This window comes from Lutra lutra, chromosome 1 (genome assembly GCF_902655055.1).
Source record: "Lutra lutra chromosome 1, mLutLut1.2, whole genome shotgun sequence".
Classification (NCBI taxonomy): domain Eukaryota; kingdom Metazoa; phylum Chordata; class Mammalia; order Carnivora; family Mustelidae; genus Lutra; species Lutra lutra.
The window spans coordinates 195,021,190-195,046,751 of NC_062278.1; the positions used below are offsets into that span (position 1 = coordinate 195,021,190).

Sequence of the window (25,562 nt, forward strand, 5' to 3'; positions counted from 1 at the left end):
TATGAATGTTGCATGCTGCATGGACTAAGCTGTGAATCAGGTGTATTTTATCGTTACCTATTTCCATAAGAGGAGGCAATAAGTTCTATAGGTATAGCAATTGAGATTTCAAGCCACTAAACGTCCCAAGAACATTTAAGAATCTTTGATGTGGAGTTAACTTTCTGAGCAACCATGTATAAGAATAGATCTTTTTATAAAAATTTTATTTTATTTTTTCAGTGTCCCAAAATTCATTGTTTATGCACCATGAAATATGTGCCCTCCTTAATATCCACCACCAGGCTCATAAGAATAGATCTTAAGAGCAAAGAATGTTGTTAAATCTTTGAAAGTCTACACATAAATGTGTAAGACATCCTCCTCTGCAAGAGATGACCTCCTAAGTTCTCAGAGCAGAGGGGGGTCTGTGGCAGTACTGCAGCCTTCTTTAGAAATAACTAGATGAAAAGTAAATTATGTGTGAGAGAAGAACTATATAATTAGCAAGAAAGAAAGTTGTTTTAACGAGTCTTTAGGCTATTTAGCTGAATTTAAATCAGTTATTATTTTAACGTATTATATAAACATCATTTGAGGATCTAATTTTGAAAAGTAAATTGTATTAGAATTTAAAACTCAGTAACTATATGCCAAACTACTGAAAATTATCTTTATTTTTTAGAAGTTTGGTGGGGACTTTTTCAGTACAACGTTATTAATGAAACTTTCAAGTTTGGATTCAAAGGTTATCTTCTTCTTTGTCTTCCCTCATATGTTTTTAAATAAAACTCTATGGGGTGCCTGAGTGGCTCAGTCAGTTAAGCGTCTGCCTTTGGCTTGGGTTGTGATCCCAGGGTCCTGGGATCGAGTCCCAAGTCAGTCTCCCTGCTCTGCAGGGAGTCTGCTTCTCCCTCTGCCCCTCCCCGGACTCGTTCTCTCAATCTGTCTCTCTCTCTCTTGCTCTCTCTCTCAAATAAATTAAAAAAAAAATCTTTAAGTAAAGCTTTATGTTGGATTTTGGTTTCCCAGAGTGACCCCAGTTTCAGAGCTCTTAGTATTTCTTGCTTTCATTAGAGATTCATGGTCTTCCGTGTTGCTAAGTGAAATGCCAGTAATTTGATGGATTCATTGGGAGGAACTGAATAAAGAATGTATGTGACACAATAATAGGCTCATTCAAGCATTTTGTGCTCATTTGTTTTTATCTACTGGGTACCTAGTGGTAGATTTTGAGACTTGGTGATTCCTCATATGTATACATTGTAATGTGTTCTCAAAGTGATAGATGCCTGTCCAGTATGACAGAAGAAGCCCCTAATTCTGCCAGTGGTGGGATCAAAAGAGCTGCCTTGAGAAGTTAGAAAGGATAAGTAGGAATTTCTTATCGGGAATAGTGGGAAAGCCTTCCACTTAGCAGTAGCATGGAGTATCCAGGCACTGAGTTGTGGAAGAGCATGTGTTGTTTGAAGAACAGAGGCATTATTGTGCTCTTAGACAAAAGCATTATTTGGAAGGCTCTATTAGTCTGGATCTCAACAAGAAACAGATGGCATATTCAAATTACATTGAGTCAAAGAGTTTGTTTCCAGTGGGACTCTCTACCAAGTTGTGGGCTGAATGGAAGGGAACCAAAGAAAATATTAAATGAATTGAGATTAGTAATAGTACAGTTGTCACTGTCCCTTGACCTAAAGGGACAAGGAGAGGAAGCTACTGTTGGAATCACAAAGGAGAGAGGTCTTGAGAGGGCCGTGACCTTCATTTGAGGAAGCCAGATACAGGTGACCTGGTAGGGAGGAACAAGAGCAGTCAGTATGGTAACCTCTTCTCTCTTTCCTTCTTCCCATTTCCTGCCTGTACCCTTTCCAGCAAAACAGTTATTTTTTCCTTAGGCAAGTGGAATCTGGGATTCCTACCTGTTTCTCCTGCATCATCTTCCTTGAAGATTTGTATCTTCACTGTACCCACTGTACCCACTTTGCTTCTCTAACCACTGTCTACATTTGGACAAAAGAGTTTTTCCCTTTCAATTTTTGGAATAACCCAACAGGAGTAAGTTGAAGGAGATTCCAAACTTAGTGAATCCAAGCGGGCCAGGGAAACTTTGGTTGTGTTCACAGAGGTCAGCCTCCAGGGGCACAGAGGAGGATGAAGAATGTGTGTGGAGTGGTGGGTCTAGGAAGGAGAGGGTGTGAGGGGGACAGAATATACCCAGGCTAGTGGCTTTTTGGTGACCTAGTTAAAAACCTAGTGGGATCAAATCCTAGTTGCCACTTATTTTCCAGCTGTATGACCTTGGGAAGACTACTTAACCCTTTTATGTTTTCACGTTTACTCATCTTGTCTTCAAGTTTACTCATGGGCCTAAGAAGAATATATGTCATAAAGTTATAGAAAATAAATGAGACCCATGTAAAACAGGTAAAAAATGCCAGGCATATAATGTTAAATAAATTGTACTTGTTACCATATATATAAGCAGAATAGTAGCATAATTAGATTTCTTTTTTTTTTTTTAAGATTTTTTTGTTTATTTATTTGACAGAGAGAGAAAGAGATCACAAGTAGGCAGAGAGGCAGGCAGAGAGGGAGGGGGAAGCAGGCTCCCTGCTCAGCAGAGAGTCCAATGTGGGGCTTGATCCCAGGACCCTGAGATCATGACCTGAGTCGAAGGCAGAGGCTTAACCCACTGAGCCACTCAGGCGCCCCCATAATTAGATTTCTTTTAAAATATTAAGCAGTTTTCCATGTTGCTATGTAGATAGAGTCATAAGCAAGAATATAAAATTATCTGTAAATTTTCCTTAAAGCTTTAGTTATATCCACACATGGACACACATCACTTGGACTGGGTGAAGAATTGGGTGGGGGGGATTGAAAGGGAAAAGCAGTGATAAGGACCTAAGCATGATTGTTGGGTTGCTGGTTCATCTTAGAGAAGAGAATAGCTTTTGCTCTTGGGTAAGTAGAATTTGGGATTCCCACCCGTTTCTTCTGCATCCCTTTCCCTGAAGACTTCTGCCACCTCCCATTTTGCTTCTCTAGCCGTCATCTACATTTTGACAAGACAGTATCTTTCCCTGACGATTCCTGGACATGCCCACCTCAAGCAAGTTGAAGGAGCTTCCTGTGAGTCTAGGGGAGGCTCCTGAGGCTCTGGTGTTTATAGTTCGTTACTGTTGTGGAACCTCTGATTTCTCAAAAACAGGTTGTGTGTTTTGTTTTTTTGCTCTTGTTCAGAATTTTATAGTCCTTTATTAAAGGCTCATTAAGCTTTTCGTAGAACTTACCCTGTTTAGCCCTCATTATTACCTTGTGGAGAAGGCAGTATGATTTACATTTCATTGATGGAGAAACTGAGTCTCAGAAGAGTTAATAAAACTGGATGTATTATTGAGTAGGTAAGTGTTCAGCCTCATTTACCTGAGCAATGATAACACATCTGTGTAGGATATACATGTCATTTACTCTGCCATGATTAATTGAATGCTTAAATGCCGTGCACTGCAGGTGACGGGGTAACACAGGTAAGGAAGGCCCTGTTTATATCTGTGATGAGCTCACGGCACACCTCTGGTAGGATCATTAATAATAGAAACACATACCCTAAGTATGGTGGGAGAGATTAATTTGATCTGAAAGTGAAATTAAAATATATTGTTCTCTCCTCTTCCCCGGTCAAAAAACCAAAACGAAACAAAACAAACCAGAGAAGCTCCCATCTGTGATATGGGTTGAGCTTTGGAATAATAAATCTCCATTTCAATCCCAGACTCAGGGCACCTGTGTCAGGAGACTTGCATCCTAGCTGGTTGAATACTGCTGCACAATACTGCATGTCTTTTTTTTTTTTTTTTTTAAAGATTTTATTTATTTATTTGACAGAGAGAAAGAGCACAAGTAGGCAGAGAGCGGGGGAAGCAGGCTCCCCGCTGAGCAGAGAACCCGATGTGGGGCTCAATCCCAGGACCCTGAGATCATGACCCAAGCCGAAGGCAGAGGCTTAACCCGCTGAGCCATCCAGGCACCCCAAGACACATCTGGAGTGGACCTGTGTCCCTTGCTTTTTGAATGGATGGAGGACTTTTTTTCCCCCATGGATGAATCCATGTGACATTCGGTATGAGGTAGCATTAAACCTTGTTGTTCTCCTTCTGTTCCTTATGAGGGTCAGAAGAGGTTATGATTAGAACAGTTCTTTGAAAAGTAGTTAAGTTCTGTGTTTATTGTCACTGAGGTTTCAAACTCTCCCTTCTGTTTTTTTTTTGCCAGTAGAGCACCAGTGTCTGTCCTACTCTGTTGTCCTTGACGCCTTCTTCTTAGATCCTCAACTCTCTCTACCTTTTCACTTTTGATAGCCAACCCAATATTTGCCCAGGGAAGCACTTCACCATTATTACTGCATCTTCTGTGAGGAACCTGGTTTTTGGTTCTGCTGCTTTCTCAGATGTGTTTGCATCCTGGGTAATTACTCAGTGACACACTTAACTGCTTCGGTGATTCTACTTAACTTCCCCAGAGGAGGGTCTTTTATGTAGGAAATACAGGGTTTTTTTTTGGGGGGGGTGGGGTGTTGTGCCCTGAGAGAGGAATAAGTTACCTTTCTCCTCTTTGTTACTTGATAAGTACTTTTTACTCTGGAGTGCTGCTGGAGATGACATCATATCTATGAGATTGTATCTTCATCCTATAGGATAAGTTTCCACATTTTCACTTCTTATTTGTAGCATTGTATTGTAACCTGTTTACTTCCCCTCATTGGACTCTTAAAGGCATAATTTATTCATTTATTCATCTGTGGGATGTAGAATAGTACTTAGTGTTTGATGGTATTCAGTAAGTGTTTATTGAGTGAATAAATGAATGAATCACTGAGTCAAAAGAAACAAGGAACCATTGGAGGGGTGCATTATGACTGTATTTAAATAAAAAAAAATCACCTAGGTGCTAGACAGTGCAGTGTAGGATGAATTGGTGGGAGGAAAACTAATAATCTAGAGGGTCAGCTGGAGGGTCTTTGCAATCACTGAAACTTAGATTTGGATTTTGGCTGACAAAATAGAGATAAAGAAATGGGAATGAATAGTTTTGGGGGGTATAATTTGACTGGACACTCGTTTTGAAGAAGAGAGTTGGGGGAGCAATCAGTCATACATTCTAAGCTTGGGTCAATGGAGATGAAGTGGCCTTATTGATAAGATAGAATGGTTGAGAAGGGAAGCTTATAAGAAAAAGTTGTGAATTTGGTTTTGGCTATGTTGATGTTGAAGAAAACAACAGACAAATCGTTTTAAGGAAAGAGAAGAGAATGAGTTTGCACACCTGCTAGCAATTGCTGTTATTCTTTGACCTATTTCATATGATAGGTGTTTTTGTCCTCATTTTGTGGCTGCTCAAAATAAACCTCATTGATTGTATGTCTTGCCAAATGTTGCAAAGAAACAGGGCTCCCACACTGAAAAGACCTGGATTTATCTCTTCTACCACAATTGCCTTTGAGAACAAATTAATCACTGCCCATTCAGCTGCAGTATCTAAACTCTGGTCATTATTGTCCCCAGTGTCTTCTCTCTCGTTGTCCCTCTTCTTAGCATTTTCCCCCCTTTTCCTTTCAACCTCGTAAAATTCCATTTGTCTCTCATGGGCCCAGCTAAATCCTACCTTCTCAAGAAGTCCTTCTATCACTGCTTTTTGCTTTACTTCAACCCAGCCCTTATACTCTTCCACTATTAAGTATTTTGACTTACTTAATATGCTAAAGAGCAGTCATGAATAGGGAGGCTGATAAATGTAGTGTAAACCCTAAAAGCTCAATATTCTAATAGAATTGAGGTTGTGGTGCTAACAGTGGAAACGTTGAAAGCTTCCCATTCGTAGTCTTTGCCCAAAGCAGGGATCTGCCATTTCCTCAGAGTGAAAGAACACTGAATGTCCCAGTGTTTGGATCAGCCTTTCATCCTGCTCTCTGCTAATTGCCTTAAAAAGATCTCTTAAATTCTGTCCTTCCTGCCTCCTCTCCTCCATCCCTCCCTCCTTTCTTTTTTTTTTCCTCCCTCTTTCTGTACTTTCCATCACTCTTGGCATGTATTGGTGTGTAGTAGAAAGCCATCCTCTAACCCACTGTATAAAAGAATTGCATTACCTTGCGATCTGTGCGTATGTTGCTATTGTACTTTTGGGGATGGCAACAGTCAACTTTGTGGAACTGAATTTGTCTGGAGGACTCTGAAATTTCATAATCTTTCAAGAAAAAGATAAGTCCCTGCTGATAAAAACCAGAATTTTTGCTCCTGCCTCCTTGGTTAAAGACCAGTGATAAGTGTGGGTTGTTAAAGTGAAAGTAGGTGAGGTTGTCCTAGAAATGGGAAAATCTTTCCTATTTTTTTTTTCTGTTTAAACATAATCTTTTATTACAGAAATAATACTTATGTATTATAGAAAATTAAGAAATATAGATAAGCAACACACCAAAAAATCAAAACATCATATTCCTGCTCCCTCTCCCCTGAAATTGCCACTTTTAAGACTTTGGATGTAATCCTTCTGGATTTTTTTTCCTTTAAAATTTAAGGAAACATTAAGGTATAATTCAATATAGTTATAAAATATACAAATATTTAATGTACAACTTGATCATTTTTTTTCACATACATTTGTATCTTGATAGCTGTGAAACCACATCACATTGGAGCTCTGGATTATCCTCACTCCAGTTTTCTTCATCCATCTTCCTAGTCCATATTCAGCTGCCCATGGTTATAGCTGTTGACTCATATCACCATATATTAGATTTGCCTGTTCTTGAACTTCATATAAAAAAGGATTTTACAGCATGTGCTCTTTTGTATCTGACTTCTTTCCCACAGCATTATATTTTTGAAATTCACCCATGTTGGATTTGTCAATAATTTGGCCTTTAATTGATATATAGTATTCCATTGTTAAAATATATATAATTTATTTATAGTTTATCCATTCTCCTGTTGATGAACATTTGGATGATTCCAGTTTTGTCTACAGTGAATAAAAGTGCTATGAACATTCTTGAAAATGCCTTTTGGTCAACCTAGGAACTCATTTTTCTTTGAAAATGTATATGGAGACACATATGCACACTTAGAAATGAAATTGTGGGATGATGAGGTATATCATTTTCATATGCATGTGCACACATGAATTTTTTTGTTCTTGTTTATTTTTAGCAAAATGAGATCATAATGAGCATGCTACCCTGAACCTGCCTTTTTTTTTTTCCCCAGTCAAGTCTCTACCTTTCTCTTTCATAAATTATGGTGTTTTCTGATCCGAGTCAACATTCATATATCCTGAATTGACCCCCAGATGTCTTTCACAGCTGGTATATTTTCATCAGTGTCCAGTCAAGGACCACATTGCATCTGGTAGTTACATCCTGTAAGACCTCACCTTAGGTCCTTGCTGGCTAGAACCATCAGTTCCTTGTCCTTTGAACCTCTATCTTGGGCTACATGCAATATGACAACTTCAGAGAGGGAGAGAGAGAATAGAAGTCACAGGCCTTTTGTAACCTAATTTTGGAAGTAACATATCATCATTCTTGTTGCCTTTTATTCTTTAGAAGTGAGTCAGTAGGTCCAGGCTATACTCAGAAGGTAGGGATTGCACAAAGACTTGAATGTCAGAAGGCAGGGATCATTGGGAGCCATTGAAAAAGTAATTGAATATTTAAAGCAATCACATACTTGGGGAACTTTTCTTAGTTTTGTCTCATGAAGTCAGGCAAGTCTACTTGCTTCTGTGAAGTGGCAAAGTCTCTGCTCACTATATAAATCTCAACTATGACTCTTGGGGGAGGGTTCTTGGTACTCTGGTACAATCTATCTGATTTGGCCTGCACTTAACAGATACTATGTCCCCAATTCTCAGTAAGCACTGACAGCATTCTAACTCTGACTTAATGACCTTTTATGCCTTGTAATGTGGACAAGTAGACTACAATCCTCTCCACTGTAGTGGCTGGTGGTGTTTGTAAGGGGTTGCAGAAGACAAATATACAATAAAAGATTGTTTGGCATTTACAACACACATTACCCTAGTTAAATCTTTCACCAATTCTATGAGTTAGTTGTTATTATTCCATTTTACAGATGAGGACACGCAAACATGAAGGAGTTGATGAATTTCCCCCAAGGACCCACTAATAAGGACCTGAGACAGATATAACTCAGTTAATCTGGCTTAAGAACCTATGTTCTTGATAGCTGTGTTATGGGACTAGGAAAGTAGTAAATAAGCAATAGGCAGTGTACATTTGTCATGTTGTGCTTATATTATTATTCTTCCTCCATTTACTTATCAGTGTTAATTGGCTTTTATTTTTACTATGCACTCTCTTTAATATAAAGCTGAGTTTATTTATATTAGAATGCTAAATATTAACTTTCCCCCCTAAATATCACACTAATATTTGCTCAATTATTCAAATTTAATGTGATTTCCTTCTTTTTTTTTTTCCAGCATAACAGTATTCATTATTTTTGCACCACACCCAGTGCTCCATGCAATCCGTGCCCTCTACAATACCCACGACCTGGTGCCCCCAACCTCCCACCCCCCACCCCTTCAAAATTCTCAGATCGTTTTTCAGAGTCCATAGTCTCTCATGGTTCACCTCCCCTTCCAATTTCCCTCAACTCCCTTCTCCTCTCCATCTCCCCTTGTCCTCCATGCTATTTGTTATGCTCCACAAATAAGTGAAACCATATGATAATTGACTCTCTCTGCTTGAATTATTTCACTCAGCATAATCTCTTCCAGTCCCGTCCATGTTGCTACAAAACTTGGGTATTCATCAAATGTTATTTCCTTCTTAAAGAGGTAATACCTGGCATCTTTGTACCAAATGAGCAGAAGGAGTAAAGTGGTTTTCCCCACCTCTTTTTTGTCCTAATTATTGTCTATCTGTGGTTTCAATTAATGACAAATTTACAGTATGTAGCAATACCTAGTTAAGGAATGGAAATTCCGGGGCACCTGGGTGGCTCAGTGGGTTAAGCCGCTTCCTTCGGCTCAGGTCATGATCTCAGGGTCCTGGGATCGAGCCCCGCATTGGGCTCTCTGCTCAGCAGGGAGCCTGCTTCCTCCTCTCTCTCTACCTGCCTCTCTGCCTGCTTGTGATCTCTCTCTGTCAAATAAATAAATAAAATCTTAAAAAAAAAAAAAAAAAAGGAATGGAAATTCCTTGGCAAAATACATCTCTGGTATTAAGACCTCAAAACAGTAGCTTCAAAGAAGGCCCATGCTTAGATTCTTCTCCAAAATGAGTTTTGTCTTGAGTGCATCTCAGTTTAATTGAAATCACAAGCTTTTATTAAATGGTGGTCATTGGGCATCTGGGTGGCTCAGTCATTTGAGCATCCAACTCTTAGTTTTGGCTCAGGTCATGATCTCAGGGTTGTGAGATCAAGCCCCGTGTCAGAGCATGGAGTCTACTTGGGATTCTCTCTCTCCCTCTTCCCCTCCCTATTGCTCACACGCTCAGTCTCTTTCTCATTCTCTTTTCCCTCCATTCTCTCTCAATAAATAAATATGTACATACATACATACACCTAAGAAAAAAAAATGATTATTGTGTCCAGGGTACTTACTGTTTGGTGCACTGAAGGATACTAAGTTGAATGACTCTTTGTCCTGAAGAAGGTTACAGTATAGTGGCTCTCCAAACTTCAGTGATTCAAAATATGTGTGTAAATATAGATTGCTAAACCCCACCTCCAGAGTTTTTGACTCAGGTCTGGGTTGGGGATCTATACTTTGTATTTCTAACGTGTTTCCAGGTGTCGATGATGCTACTGTTCTTGGACTACACTTTGAGAGCCACTCATCTGGTGGAAGAAGGCCAGTTTTTATATCTGAGCCACTGAGTCAGAGGCATGGAATTCAGAAAGCATCTCAAAACAAAGAGTAGCCTTACCCAAGGACTCTGATGGTAGTGTGATTTGCTTCTGTGAAAATCACCGACATACCACAGTTCAAAGCTTTTGAAATATATTAAGTATGTGATTAGTATGAAAATATACACTGCAGAGGATAATATGCCGAAGTATGATGTCCACAGAATATTATCATGTTGTGCTGAACTTTCTGGCTTTGAGTGAGGTTTTATGCCAACTGATCCTCAAATAGTGTATACAGCTCTGTTGACAAATGACCATTTATGTGTTGGAACCCATTAAAAACAACCTTGGCTGGTATTTGCTGGCAGGAGACCTGATCACCTGAAGCAGTCTCAAGTTTTTTGATAACTTGAGAATGCCTGTAAAGTATTTTGGGTAGATCAAATCCTAACGTGGATGGGTAGACGTGAAGATAAGAAAACCAACTTCAGCCAGAGCTTCACTGTGTTCTATGACCTCACTCAGCAGTGTGGTTTTTCACCTTACTGCTTTGTTGAAAAGCTTCCTTTGCTCAATTTGGACTGCTTTCACTAGCTGTTTGGAATCTCTCTAGCACATGGAGAGCACCTGGCTCAGTTCCAGGTACACATCTGACGTCAAACACGTGTTCTCTGCCAACAGGATTTGAGTTGAAGACCTAAGAGAAGTCTTTAAGGTACACATTCTTTCTCCACGTTGTAGATGGTAGGATTTAAATCTGTCTTTTGATTTAAATTAAGTCTCTGGCTTTCTGATCTATAATAGCCATTTTTGATTTTTGTTTCAGAGGAGGAAATAGAAAATTTTTGTGAGTCTCAAATCAAGTATCTGGTATTCGATTTTCATTTGGGGGCTGTGTGTGTGTGTGTGTGTGTGTGTGTGTGTGTGTGTTTAATCCTATCGAAATCTCTGAATTTCTTGGAATGGCATGATGGATATCTACACTAGCCTTGTATTTTACTGTGGTTATTATATAAGGAAATAAACTGAGACAGATTTGTGCTTTTTAAAAAGTCAGCTTGCCACCTGAAGGTCTTCTACTTTGCCTGAAGGACTTAAAGCATTAACCCTTCACAGTCTTCCTCATTGTCAGATTTGTACTGCTATGGAAACTTGAAGTTGGCAAGTAAAACCACCACTGAACTCAGTTCATTCAAAAGGGGAAGACATGTTGACACGATACTGGGAAACTATTTCTAGAATATTTTTGTATGCTTATCAGAAAGCTCTGTTCTATAACTTCTGCAGCATTATTAGTTAAAATAATGTATAATAATTACATTATTATTTGTACATTTGAAACAAATCTCAAGTTTGTGGGTCTATATCCCTCCTAAATAATCAAACACACAATCTTAAATACACTGTCATGAATGAAATGTCAATTTTACAAAAATATATTTTAGTTTCTTATACCTATGAAGTTCTTTCTCTAGTACACTGTGAACCACAGTGCCCTTCTATGATGCAATGCCATGTATTTCCTGAACTTGAATCCCACTGATAGAAGCCATTTAAATTTATCATTTTGTTTCTTGACTTGAAGTGTCCATTTGATAATAACTCAGTGATTAAACAAAGATATCTTCAGGATGACAAAGACAAGGGATGATTTTCACTCAGTGAAAGTACATGATTACCTACCTTCTAAAAAAGATTACAACAAAGGATGCATATACCTGCAAATTACAACATAAAGAGCTTCTGAATCAGTGATCTGTGTCTGTTGACATTTGTCATCTCTATCTGTCAAGATAGATTTTTTCTTAAAATTTGCATGAAAAATTGGGAGAAATAGCTTTCCCTATTTTCTTTTTTTTTTTTTTTTTAGATTTTATTTATTTATTTGACAGAGAGAAATCACAAGTAGGCAGAGAGGCAGGCAGAGAGAGAGGAGGAAGCAGGCTCCCTGCTGAGCAGAAAGCCCGATGTGGGGCTCGAACCCAAGACCTGGGATCATGACCTGAGCCGAAGGCAGTGGCTTAACCCACTGAGCCACCCAGGCGCCCCAGCTTTCCTTATTTTCAAGTAATTCATTCTATTTGTAGATAGCTGCTACTGATTGTTTCTTTGCACATCCATTGAGTTTTAAGATCTATCTCAGTTTGGCTTCAAATTTACTTTTTTTAAATAACAATTTATTTTATTTAGATACACTAAAAAGTGTATGTAGCCTTTGGAGTTTTTTTGAAATCACTTAATGTCATTTTCTTGCTTTCCATTTTTTTTAAATAAAGCCATCTGTTTAGTAAACATGGAAAATTGATTGATATGAAACCCAAAAAGTTCATAATGACAACTAAACAACAGATGAGAGATTAGATAAGAACAAGTCATCAAGTTGGCCTATAAAAGGACAGCCATCTGCACCATGAAAACAGTCTTCTATTGATGACAGTAATAATTTTCCGACTCCATGACAGCTAAGAATTTATAGAATAGAATGGAATGCTTATAAATCGAGAAGTGAAACTTGATTTGGGGTAATTAGTGTAACCATTTTGTTCCAGTGTTACATGACAAGTGAGTCGAGATTATAACAAAATCCTTTGAGAACAAATAATCATTCTGTGTGTGCGTGTGTGTTGAATCTGACACACAAAATGACTAATTTAGCATTCTTTAGTTTGGCTGAATTATTAACAAGTGTAGAGAGTCTAATTCATTGCAGATTAAAAAGATTTATGCTTCAAGATTCTTTAAAGTCCTAGCCCACAGTTGAGTGATTTATAATTAAAACATAAATTTACTGGCTATGTTTTAAGAATAAACAATCACAGACCCTTAGGACTGAAAGGGATCACAGGGCCTTCTGTCCTTTCTTTGCCAGTGCTGTCATCAAAGTTGAAGCCAATTTTATGGTCACTAACAGAAAACCAAAGAAGAACAGGAATAAATAAGAGGGAATTAACGGGAATAAATCTGCACTGCAGATTTTCTTACAATAATGATATATATTTAGTAGAGTTAAATACAATCAGGTACAAACAGTTGAACCTGCTTAATTTGAGGGAACCTGCATCTGCTGACATTTAAAAACCAGAGTGAACTAGTTGGTTTTAATTTATAATTGTTTTTCATGTTCTCAATGAGCTAATCCTCCCAGTAACACTAAATGACTTGAACCTTTGCTCTTTAATGTGGGCCTTCTGTTAAAATTAAATCTGGTTAAGAGTGATTTAGCTAGTATTGGATTCTTGTTCTGGTAACTATTCTTTCTCTGATGTTTCACATCCCACGTGGAAACATCTTAACTGATACTTAGAGCATAAAATGCTATGAGATTGGGTTAGCTTGGGGTTTTGTGGAGAGGTTGTCTTATGTTACTTAGCAGGGTATAGGAACTTTATGCCTTCTCATATTAAGCCTTAGACTTTCATCATTTTTATGGATCGGATGGGCCACACTTACATGGGTAGAAAAAGTTTAAAAATACAAAAAGGAAAATAACTCACTGATAACAATACCTTACACAGAGAGTTACTAATACCTTTTCAGCATGCATACTTTATTTTGCTATGTATTTATATATATTTAAAAAATAAAATTGTCATATATTTTAAACAATGTTTGGTACCTGATTCTTTTCCACTTAATATGTTGTGAGCATGTCACATGTCAATGAAAGAAACCCAAAACTTATTATTCAAAACTTGGTAGTTCTTATATCATTTATTATATTTGATATTACCAATTCTTTATTGTGGGGCATTTAGATTACCCCAGCTCATCATCAAGATAGAAAAATTCTGGCACAGAAATCTCTGGGTAATCTGATTGTTTCTTTAGAGTTCCAAGAAGATAGGATAAATGTATAAAACTTGTTAAGGCTTTTGCTGCATGTTACCAAATTTCTCTCCAGAGAAGCTATCAGGCACACCATCACTGTATGAATGTCTATTTCTTTGTATGCTTCTTATTAGAATATAAGAAAAAAAAAATCTTTGCAGTTTTAAGAGTGAATATAATGCCGTCTTTTAATTTGGAACTTTGTTTATGCACATTGTCCTTTTTCCATTTGTTTTTCACTTGCTTAAACAGAAGTGTTTTTTTCTCCTTTTCCCATCTTGTTTCTCAAGAGGTGACTTTATTATTATTGATTTGTAAACTCTTTTTATATTAAAGCTCTTATTTTGCAGAATGTCATATTTTTGCAAGACAAAAAAGCTCACTTCTTTTTGTTGATAAAAGCTATTATGCCAGCAAAATTCATGCTTAATAGTTTATTTTCTGAATTGATTAGATGAAGAGTAATTCAGATTTAGACTCGCCAGCACAAAGAGGTGGAGGAAATGTCTGCCGCTAATGGTGTGGGTCCTTTGCGGGGGGGCGGTGTTTCTGGGGGATAGGCGAATAATTCTACTTGGCACTTTTTGATCTTAAGGCTTTTTGATAGACTGTATTCAGTCAACCATTTAACTTGCAGTACACTTTGGATAGTTCCTAATAGCCACTCAAGAAATTAGTCTTGTACTGACCAGGCTTGGGCATCTGGGAAAAAAGAAAAGATAAACCCATTACTGGCTTATTTGGTGTTGAGGAGCTGATGACTGAGGAATGGGTGGAGAAAGGGAGGAAAGGATTCAGTTTCTTAGTCAATGCATCTGAATTTTCAATGTTCTCCAGAAGTCAGGTCTCTGAAGAAGTAATCATAATGGGAGCAGTAGAATGTTAAGAAGACCTTGAAATTTCTTCAGGAGGAATGACTTCAAGTTTATCCTGTTAAACCATTGAAATGAGTGTGAATAACTGGCCTCTGTACAAATCAAAGTTATTCTCCTGAAAATAAGGCTGTTTGGCAAGCCATCTGTTGCATTTATGGAATTGGTCTCCAAGGGAGGTGTGTGTAGCAGACTGTATCTTTCTCACTGAGCGGCAAGGCTATTCCAACCAGAGGGAGAGCCCTTATTTCCTGGTACCTGACAAAACCAGCTGAGTAGGAACCTAAGAAGAAATGCTTTTAGGAAAACATAGCTCATTATGTGTGATATGAGTCAATAATATGCATGTACTGTTGAAGTGAGGTAGGGAAAAAGTTAACATCTGGGTATAGTGGGTACCCAGAATATTTCTTCCAATTTTAACATGTGCTGGATTGTAAAATTCTTAGTTTCCTATTGTTCTGTATAAATCTTTTACCTTTGAAGACCCCTGCCTTAGGCTTACTACCAACAAATTCAGTGTTTCAAAGCTCTTAGCACGGTTTTGCCTGCTTTTTCGAAGCTTAGGGTGCTTCTCTTAGCTCTTGTACAGCTCTGGGTAAGAAGGCTTATTTATTTACTCTTCATTTAGTATTTACCAATCACCTACTATGGACAGGGCACTCCCCCACATGCTGAAAATACAAAAACATGAGCCATAATCCCTGATCTCAAATAGCAATTACTCCTGTGGGTAAGAGTATCACTTAAAGAGGTAATTATACTGTAAGGCAGGAAATGGGATGATAGAAGGGGCACAGGATTATTAGGGAAACACTGAGTAGGGAGAGTTATCAAGGAGGGCTTCTCAGAATAAGGGCTACCTAGTTAAATCTTCAGAGGTCATAGGGGTTAGCCAGAGCTAGGATTGAGAAGCAAAGAAGATGCATGGTTTTAATGAGGGTCTAAAAGGATTTTCTTGTGAGCAGGACATGACAAAGATGATTAATCAGTTTACTTGCCAAATGTGGGCACTATTAAATTCTGTAGATTTTCAAATGCCCTTGGGAAAGTAGTAGTATGACAATTCTATAGGAGTTGGGTTTTTTTTGTTTGTTTGTTTGTTTGTTTGTTTGTTTTTGCTATCCTCACCTTATCATGTTGTTATCAGTTTATTATCAGGTAATATCAGTTAGCTCACCCATTGCTTTTAACTGTGGTATAAAAATGTTTATGATGTGACTTTGAGGGATGATAGATGGTGAAAACTGCTTCTCCATCGTCCCTGTTGCCTAGACTCCGCCATTCTCTACCCCTGTTGCACATGCAGTCAGACAAAATTCTAAGTCAAATTAATAATAACACCTTTCTCCTTTTCTGGATATACAGTTAGACCAGACCTGTCTTTCCACTGTGCAAGGGAAATGTAGACCAGAGCTACTCAAAGTATTGGTCTGCCGTGTGCAATAAGGAGCTTGCACCAGAATGGAACTGAATGCATTGCTTCTTGCATTTTGAAAAGTAAAGTCTTATTGTGAAAAGTTAAGCATCAGCCAAACTAAACAATGTGCCTTGTGATTTACGTTTTCAGGCAAACTCCTTATATTAATTACCTATTCTTTTGTAACAAATTATGCCAAACTTGATGGTATAAATCAGCACATACTGTTTATCTCAGTTTATGTGAGTCCTAAGTCCAGATGAGCTTAGGTGGGCTTCCTGCTTCTGAGTTTTACCAGGCTGTGATCCAGGTTTCAGCCAGGACTGGTCTCATCAGCGGCTAGACTAGGGAAGGATCCACTTGCAAATTCCATCAGGTTGTGGACAGAATCTGTTCCCTTGTGGCTCTAGGATTGAGGGCAGCTCACTTCTATAGAGCAAGTAAGGGAGAAAGAGATGAGGGGTTCTGGTAGCAAGGTAGTGTCTTACATAAGATATGGTAATCACAGATATAACATCTCATCACCTCTGCATGTTTTCTAGAAGCAAGTCACAGGTCCTTGCCCCACATAAGGGAGGGGGTCATGCATAAGGGTCATGGATATTATGTGTCAACCACACTTCTTATCTGTTTTGAGGCCAAGAATAAATTGGTTGAGGAGAGCAGCAGTATTTTTCACCCATACCTTAAGTAGCACTACTGGTAGAATCCAGTGAGGAGGAAAGGAACATTTCTGTTTCCATTTAGCTTCCTTGATAGGAACACAAGTGACATCATCTTCTGGAGCACACAGATGATTAAACATGTGTTTTACTTGCTCTACACTGTGATTTTTTTTTTTTAAGTTGTGACATCATTTAAAATTTTGGAGTAATAAGTAAAAATTTTTATTTGTGGTTCCATTTTAAAAAATAGAAAGCTCTAGTAGCTTGGGACTCTAACTTCCTACATAGGAAAATTAGCTAGGGCTTAGTTGAAGAAACCCAAATTTTATAGTTGGGTTTACTGAAATCTCTACTACTCAGAAACCAAATGCACACTTACCCTGAGATCTAGCCTGTTTGTACTCATTTATTATACCTGCTCTGATTTCTTTGGGCATTTGAGATAGATATCCTCAGGACCATTGGTTACCCAGTCCCAAAGGGCATTGTTATTCTTACTGTGTCTTTAATCCCCCTGCTATAGTTATAGTAGTATGTACTATAATAATCTGTTAATTTTACTTCTATAGAACATAATCATTACTTTGTAGAATTTTTCAGGTGAATGGTTACTACACTGAAACCAGCTCTCTCCTATTCTTTTATCCGAACGATGGTTTCCTATACCTTAGTTTCAGCCACCGCAGCCATATGAATAGACAGAGTGAACTAGGGAATTGTAAATACTTGGGAGAACAGATGTCTACCTAACCAGGTTTTATTCTCAGGGAGCTGATAATCTAGAAAGGAATATATGACATTAGGCATAAATATATCAGTAATGTATAATTTATAACATATTATCTTATACATTTAGCAATTAGATTTACCTTCTAGTATCTACTTTTTTATAAATTCATGAATTTATATATCTCCCATATTTTTTACTGCTATTATTTGGAAATATTGACCAAGTTGTGATGAAGAATTCTTTCTTTAAAAAAAAAAATTGATTTTTGAGTAATTTTCTTTTCTTTTTTCTCAAGAAACTGTATTTGCTGAAGTTTTTAGTTAATGAATAAACTGTTGATCTTTTAAACTTGATATTTTTGTTTTTTATAGTTCCCAGGAAAAGATAGACTTGTGATTAATCCCATGGGATATGTTTACATATTTTACATATATTTTTTTAAGATTTATTTATTTATTTATTGAGAGAGGCAGTGAGAGAGAGCACGAGCGAGGAGAAGGTCAGAGAGAGAAGCAGACTCCCCGTGGAGCTGGGAGCCGGATGCAAGACTCAATCCCAGGACTCTGGAAACATGACCTGAGCTGAAGGCAGTCATCCAACCAACTGTCCCATATTTTACATATTTTTAAAACAGGTCTTAAATCCCTTAATTATAGGGAGTGGTCAGGTTTGTAATCTCCTAGGCAAGCATTCCAACAGGCATTTAGAAATCCATAGTTGTTTTGTTTACATGGTAAACATTAAAGATATGACCATTTTAAAGATTTTTGTGTATTTATTTTAGAGAAAGAGAGCATGTATGCACAAGTGCTGGGAGGCACAGAGGAAGAGGGAGAGAAAGAATCTTGAAGCAGATTCCCTGCTGAGGGCACAGCCTGACCTAGGGCTCAATCCCATGATCCCCGAGATCATGATAAGCCAAAATCAGGAGTCGGCTGCTTAACTGACTGAGCCACCCAGGCGCCCCAAGATATGTCCATTTTAATTTCTTTCATGTCATACCTTCTTTATCCATCCCATAAAATTTGTAAGTGACTTCAGATCAGGGGCCTCCTTAGTACCTAGAACAGAGGTTGACCTTGAGCAATATGTGGGTTGACTTCAGCTGGTGATGTGTTTGGTTGAATTAGCGTCCGACACTCAAGAGTTGCAACTTTGCCTCCAAGTCTTAATTTTTCTTTTCTCTTTAAAAAAAAAAAAAGTGCATAATGGTTTATTCACTATTTTAATAAAACAACACTAGTTCGACTTTAGGAAAACTGGTTTCTCCATTAGGAGGGTGAATCTTAGTACAGAATCTATACGGGAGTCTGTTGGCTGCGAAGTAATACCACATTACACTAGTGTTGATTGCTCACATATCTGGTGTCAGCTGGGGTTACCTAGGCAACCTGGCTGATCTTGGCTATATTCACTTGTATGCCTGTGGGGTGGCTGGCTGTGGGATGATCTAGGTTCATCTAGATGGTCTCTGACTAGAGTGACTCAGCTTTGCTTCACATATTTCTTATTCTCCCCCAATTTAGCCTAGGCACGTTCTCATACTGACGGCAGGAGGTGAGTGGGTGGGGAGAGTGTGAAACACAAACAGAAATACACAAACCTATGTTCAAACCTGTTTCTGAGTCATGTTTGCTGGTATTCCATTGACCAAATCAAGTCATGTGGCTCATCTGAGCCTCTAAAGGTAAGGTGGAATGTGTAGGCAGGAGGTCCTTGCAGACTTACAGGGGCTCATCCTTGTGTTCTCTGCCTCATGTGCTATGGTCTTCATGCCGATGACTTATTTCAAAATCCAGGGTGTACTAATATATGTGTGGCCAACCTTTGCAATCTTTTTTTTCTTTAGTGGCTTTTATTTTTATTATTTTTAAAAAGCTTTTCCTTATTTATTTGAAAGAGAGAGCTTGCAGGAGCAGGGGGGAGGGACAGGGGGAGAAACAGACTCCCCACTGAGCAGGGAGCCTGAGGCAGGGCTCCATCCCAGGACCCTGGGATCCTGACTTGAGCTGAAGACAGACACTTAACTGACAGAGCCACCCAGGTGGCCCTCTTTAGTGGCTTTTAGTGTATATGTTAGTTAGTTGGGTTTTGTTTTGTTTTGTTTTATTTTTTCCTGGTGGAAAAAAAACCCCCAGAAACGAAACCTTATTGAATCCTTGGTTTTAATATACACTCAATGACTTAAGTAAAAATTTGATACTATTAAATGTATAAAACTCCTACGTTATTGGGAATACACTGTATAAAACTGCTAATTTTGCTTAAAGTAGAAATACTGGGTTAAAATAGCAACAGTAATTAACAGTCTAACCTAAAAACTCCCCTTGGTTAAGTAATTGTTCTGTTCTTTCATTTGTTTATTCATTCATTTGTTGAACAAACATTTGTCAATCCTCAGGTGTGGTAAAAAAGTAAGGACTTCATAGAACTTTTTATTTTGAATGCAAGGGTATAAAAGACTTGGGTTTTCTTGGTGTAAGTTCTGTCTTTGCAGGACGATTCATTTTGCTAATTTATTGTGATTTTCATTTTTAAATAAAAAGATAGGCAGATTTGGGCTAACAGTATAGAAGTGCATACCAAAAAACACACACACACACAAACAAAAAAACCAAAAACAGTGGATCTGAAAAGAGGATTGAATGTTTTAAATTTTGCTTCAAACAAGAGAATCATCTCCAGGCTACAGAACAAATTTTTCTTCTTAAGGCACGTTTTGGTATACCTACAGCCATTCACATCCACAATAAACGTTGATGTGAAAGTGTTACAGTTTTGTTTTAGTAAATTGCATGAGTAATTGTCCCCCCAGCACTTGCTAAGTTGATGCTTCCTTTTTTAATGGCTGTAATATATTTGTAAACATGTTTCTTAACTTACTTGAAAACATGTTGGTTCCATCTCATTTATTTGCAGACAACTTACTGTCTGTTGAATGTTTAGCTTCTTTTTTTCTAATGACTCCTTTGAAATATTATTTTAATGAACCTATGAAACACATCATTGTATTCTTTATATTGTGGTTGGACTGCTAATGAGACTCATCCATTAAGTAAATGGCTTTGTAGGCAATGCAAATGTAATAAATAAAGTTAGTCTGTTCTTCTTTACTACTTTTCTGCTGATGGGCATACCACATGCTGAGAAGGTAATGTTTCATGACCAAAACAGTTCAGTTGGTAGGCGGATTGGGAATCTTTCCATTAAAAAAAAAAAAGAAAGAAAGAAAGAAAGAAATCATAAAAGCATACTTGCAACTCCAACTTTTTTTTTTTTTTATCAAATCATAAGAGTGTATTTTCAGTGCAGGCATTATATTTCAAGAAGGTATGCCTTGTAGAAGAAATTAAATATTATATGATTCATAGAAGAAAAAATGCTTCTCTGTAAATTTTTTAAAAAAGCTAAAAATTTTTTCTAAGAAAACGACATCAGTATAATGGATCGCATCAAAAAACTAGATTCGGGTCCTTTGCAATTTGCTGTTTTTATGAACTTGGTTTTCTGCCTTATCAAAAGGAGAAACAGGTGTCAAAAATCTTATTGCAGGAATTGCTTTGCTGGAATTACCAGTTACACCGTTGACTCCCAAGTTTCTTCATTGTTGCAGTAAAATGTTATAAGCATTTACTCCTCAATATTTGATTGGTGAGAGCCATTCTTCTTTGAAGTTGCCACTGCTTCTTTTCACATTCGTAATGGAATAGTTTTGCAGGCTTATGGCTGTTTTGATTGGTGAAAGCAAGATGGCATTGCCAATTGGTTATCTTTCTACTACTCTTACGGATAGCATAGCCTGGCTGAACTGGCAGAATTTCTAGATCTTTACAGCGCCTAAGAACAAAAATATGAATTGGTGTGCATTTTCTGGAGTCCTCTCAAAGGAGTCACTGTGGGTTTGGGCACAGACATAGGCAAATGTTGGCAGAGAACAAGCATTTCTTCTCTAAGCCAGGCCTTTGCCTTTGCTTGAAACCCATTGCCCTGGGGGTTGGTTTGGTAAGAAATGAAATATAAAAGGGAGAAGAGGTAAGATCAAGCTTTGCACAGCAACAGAACTTGAAAAACTGGTCTCAGTTTTGGGAATGATTTTCCTATCAAGAAGTTACTGGTGCAATTGAGGTAGCAAATGTTACCTTAAAAAATTAATCAATTGAATGCATTTATGTGTCAGAACACTTGTACAGTCAGGTCCTTTTTCAATTAGCAATAATCGCGCCTCGGATAAACTTCATTGGCTACGATACTGCCACTGCGCAAAGCTCAGTCAGGTCCTTTTTTTGTAACTGATGGCAAGTCATAGTTTTTAAAAATGTTTATTTTTCTTAAATTACATAAAATAGTGGTAGTCCTTCATATTGATGTAATCTAAGTTTCAATCAACTGCTCTAGGGTGGGATTTTATTGCTTCATTCCTTTTACAGATAGTCGGTAGTGGAAGGAGACGAGAATGTTAGTGTCTTTAAACAAAGGTACCCTTATGAATTTGACAAAAGGAACAGTGTTCTCTTAAGCATGATTTTGTGGCTCTTCTAGATCATTGATGTAGTTCATCATTGTCTAATCTACAAACTCTGCTTTCCCACCTTGCTTGGGTCCTAGAAATCTTCATGATTTCTCTTTCTCTCTGAGCTTGAAAAGGCAGTTTTCAGTCAAATGTCTTCCATAAGGAAAAGACAGAAAATAAACTTGATGGAGGACCTTTTTGAAATGATGATTAATTGCTTTTTAACGGAATTATTCTAAAGATATGCTAAGCTACTCAGCAGTAATTTAAAGTTGGCAGTCTGTGAACAGTTCCCCGTCTGCTCCACTGAGGTCAGCCAGCTTCTGTTGAATGACTGTAGTTGTAGAGTTTGAAAGCAAAGTGCAAAATGTGATCCTTAAAATTGGAGCTGTCATGTTACATTACGTCACATTTGAGGACCAATCACAAGAGAAAGTAATACATAATTTTTATAAACCAAAAGCAGGCTCATTGGAATTCTGGTTGTCCCCCATTGTTAGGCTACAAGTTATCTTCTGGCAGAAATGAACAGAATGCAGGGCTTTTAGAGGGGACACTGAAACAGAAAGGAAGTTTGTCTCTTGTTGTGCACGGTTCTGTCTGTGGTGTGTTATAATACAGTTGGGAGAAAGATAGGGATTCTACTCACTGATTGTAAATTGCAGCCTAGACCAGCAGGAAAAAAAAGAAAATATTATTAATAGGGCCACAGAGGATTTTGTGTCAAGTGGTGTTGAGAAATTTGGCATGGTGCCTGTAACATATTTGGGGGATCATGGGGAAGTGGCATTAGAATTCATCACTACCCCTCTTCTCTACCATGTGTACGTAGACTTATTCCAGGGGAGATCTAAACACATAGCAGAGTCAATCGCTTGAGTTATAGCTATAGAGCTATAACTTTTCCCTTTCTTTGCATGCTATTTTTCTGTAGTTCTACCTTAGACCAATAGAGAATGTGTCTATTCTGATCAGCATTATGATTGAATAAGTCCCTTGCCCTATCCTGAACCTCTATCCCCCGCACTAACAAAATTACAGACAACGTCCTGTATCTTAATGGATTGTGCAAAGTAAATACTTTTTCTGGAAATATTAGTATTGATCTAATAGGCACCTGTACACCTAACAATTTATGCTGAGTTATTCTGGAGTTTTTGGTATATTGATTTACATTTTAAACAATTATGTAGAAGATTTATTTCATTACATGGACTAAGAGATGCAAAAACATAATCATGCTGTAACTTAATTTGATTTTTATTTTAGATATTCATTCTATCAGGTTGTTGAGAAGAATGATATAAATAAGTTAGGGATGGTCTTTCTCTTTTTCCTGGGTTTGACCATGTTCTGGGGATGGAGCAGGGTCCCTTCTGGTATCCACAGTCTTCTGTTTACTCTGGTGTCTGAGGAGACACCCACTGCCCTACATGGTCCTTTCTGTGTAGACTATGGCTCACTGGGACCCGCATGTTGCTGCTGTCTGTAAAGAAACTGGGTCATGAGGTTTCTGTTCTGCCCATGGCATTCATGGAGGCACAGGGCCCTTTACCTTTCTTAAGGTGCTTGAGCACACAGGAACTTTGGGTAGAATGTGAAGTGTCTAAAATCCTGAAGGGAAAAGTCAGCAACAAGAGCCTTGTTGTTCTCGTAGAGTTCTTCCTTGTAGAAGGAGGGACAGGTCTCCTGGACTCTAGGATTCCCCAAATCGCGCTGGAGGTTGTGGCAAGTTCTGCGTCTTCATTGTCATTGCTTTTTTCTCTATACGTCTCCCTACTTCCAGCCCAGGTTGTCTTGGATGGAGAGAGTGGTGTTTAGAGTTGGGGCAGAGAGAATCCATGTTCTTGGTCATGATGTTTTCTCGTATTTTTGCCTTTTATTTATTTTTTTGGTAACTCGATTTCATTGTGTAAATCCTAGTTATCAAGAAACGAAAACCAGACAGACCTTCCCTCAGCTTTCTGCCTCGTCATGTTACTCCCCAGAAAAAATGAGTAAGGAAGGTCTAGCTACCTGAATGACGAATAGGACAGGTGAGGAAAGAAGAGTTCTGAGAATAACCATTAAGTGATAACTGGAAACAAATTTCTATTGACGCTCATTTTTTAGTGAGAGAATATCGTCTTGTCTTCGTATGAGGAGATGATAGTGTTCAGCGGGCATAGAAGTTGGATACTACCAATATGAGGTTGATTTGGGGTCCTCATAGTTAATCACTCTGGGCACGTAGTGTAACTTTTCTCCATCAAAATTAGCTGGAAATGGTGCTGATGATAAATTCCTTGAGGAGATTGAATAAGGAATCTTGTATGACGGCATTTGCTTTAAAAGCCAACGAGTATAAGCTTATTCCATTTTCCCTCAATCTGTTTAACTTCTTCATTTCTAACCACTCTGTGTAATTCTCAGCTTTCAGTGCCTCCAGAAAATATTTTTACCTCCTCTGAGTCTGAGTTAAATTTTTGGTTCCTCATTCAAAGCCAAAATCTTGTCAGTCTTGAGGTTCTTTTCTTACTGTGTTTCATGTTAATTTTAAACCTTAATTTGACGAAAGAGGGCAACTCAGTGTTTATAAGATTATATAAACTATCTGGTTGTCGTCAGAAAAAAAGGATACTACATTTTTTTTTTAAGGCTTCACACTAATGTGATTATATACATAATGCCACAGAACTGTATTTTTAAAAATGGTTAAGAACGGAAAACTTGGTGTTACAGGTAGTTGACCACAATAAAATTTTTTTCAAAGACATTCAGTGCCTAAACCAAAATATTGATAATGTCAGAATTCCAGGCACTCTATTTTTTATATACTTTATTTATTGATACAGCCACTGTGGAAAATGATGTGGAGTTTCCTCGAAAAATTAAAAATAGAAATAGCTTATGATCCAATAATTTTGCTCCTGGGTGTTCACCCAAAGAAAAGAAAAACACTTATTTGGATAGATATATGTACCCCTATGTTTATTGCAGCATTTTTACAATAGTTAAGGTGTGGAAGCAGCCCAAGTGTCCATCAATAGTTGAGTGGTTAAAGAAGTAGTGTATATATACAGCGGAATATTACGTAGGTCCTTATTTTATTTATTAGATTAAGGGACCAATACAGTCTTTTCATTGTCTTTCAAATTATGCCAGGTGATCGGCTGCCTGCCTTTCAATGCAAAGATCTGTCGTGCTTTTAAACTTTGTTCATGTAATTGTTCATTCGGTAACTACTTCCTAAGCTCGTGATGCACACAGGGCACTGACCCAGGTTCTGTGAGCATTTCCCTGACAGCCCAGCGTGCAGCCTTTGCCTAGCTCTCATTAAAATACCCGTGAAGACACAGAAAGAAAAAAGAAACCACAACCCTGCTAATAAGGATGGAAGTCCGTCGCACTCTGGAATTTGGGAAAGAATGATCCTCATTTTAAAGCAGCCAGCTGGCTAGAGGCATTGTCTCAGAGATAAGCACGTAGAATCTCCTACTTTCAGTACGTGAAAAAGATGTTGGAGCAAAAGAGGGGGGGTAATAGTGTGTTATTCTCAAGGTATGGCTCTCAACACAGAGTACAGAGGGCAGTAAAGAAGATTTTATACAAGTACTTATGACTCGTGATCAGGTGTTCTTTCCAATTTCTGCTGCCTTTGTCTTCCTGTGGATTCTTCAGTTTTCTGCAGAGTTTACACA

The 25,562-nt window shown here is 38.0% G+C and overlaps 1 protein-coding gene and 1 non-coding gene across 2 annotated transcripts in view; one reads left to right on the forward strand and one right to left on the reverse strand.

Moving 5' to 3' along the window:
* The window catches only part of FHIT (fragile histidine triad diadenosine triphosphatase), an 851,975-nt gene that overhangs the window by 203,911 nt on the left and 622,502 nt on the right, over positions 1-25,562 (forward strand). The window lies entirely within an intron of this gene.
* LOC125089394 (U4 spliceosomal RNA) lies at positions 21,499-21,639 on the reverse strand. The gene has a single exon (XR_007123938.1). It is a non-coding gene; the product is annotated as a U4 spliceosomal RNA (small nuclear RNA).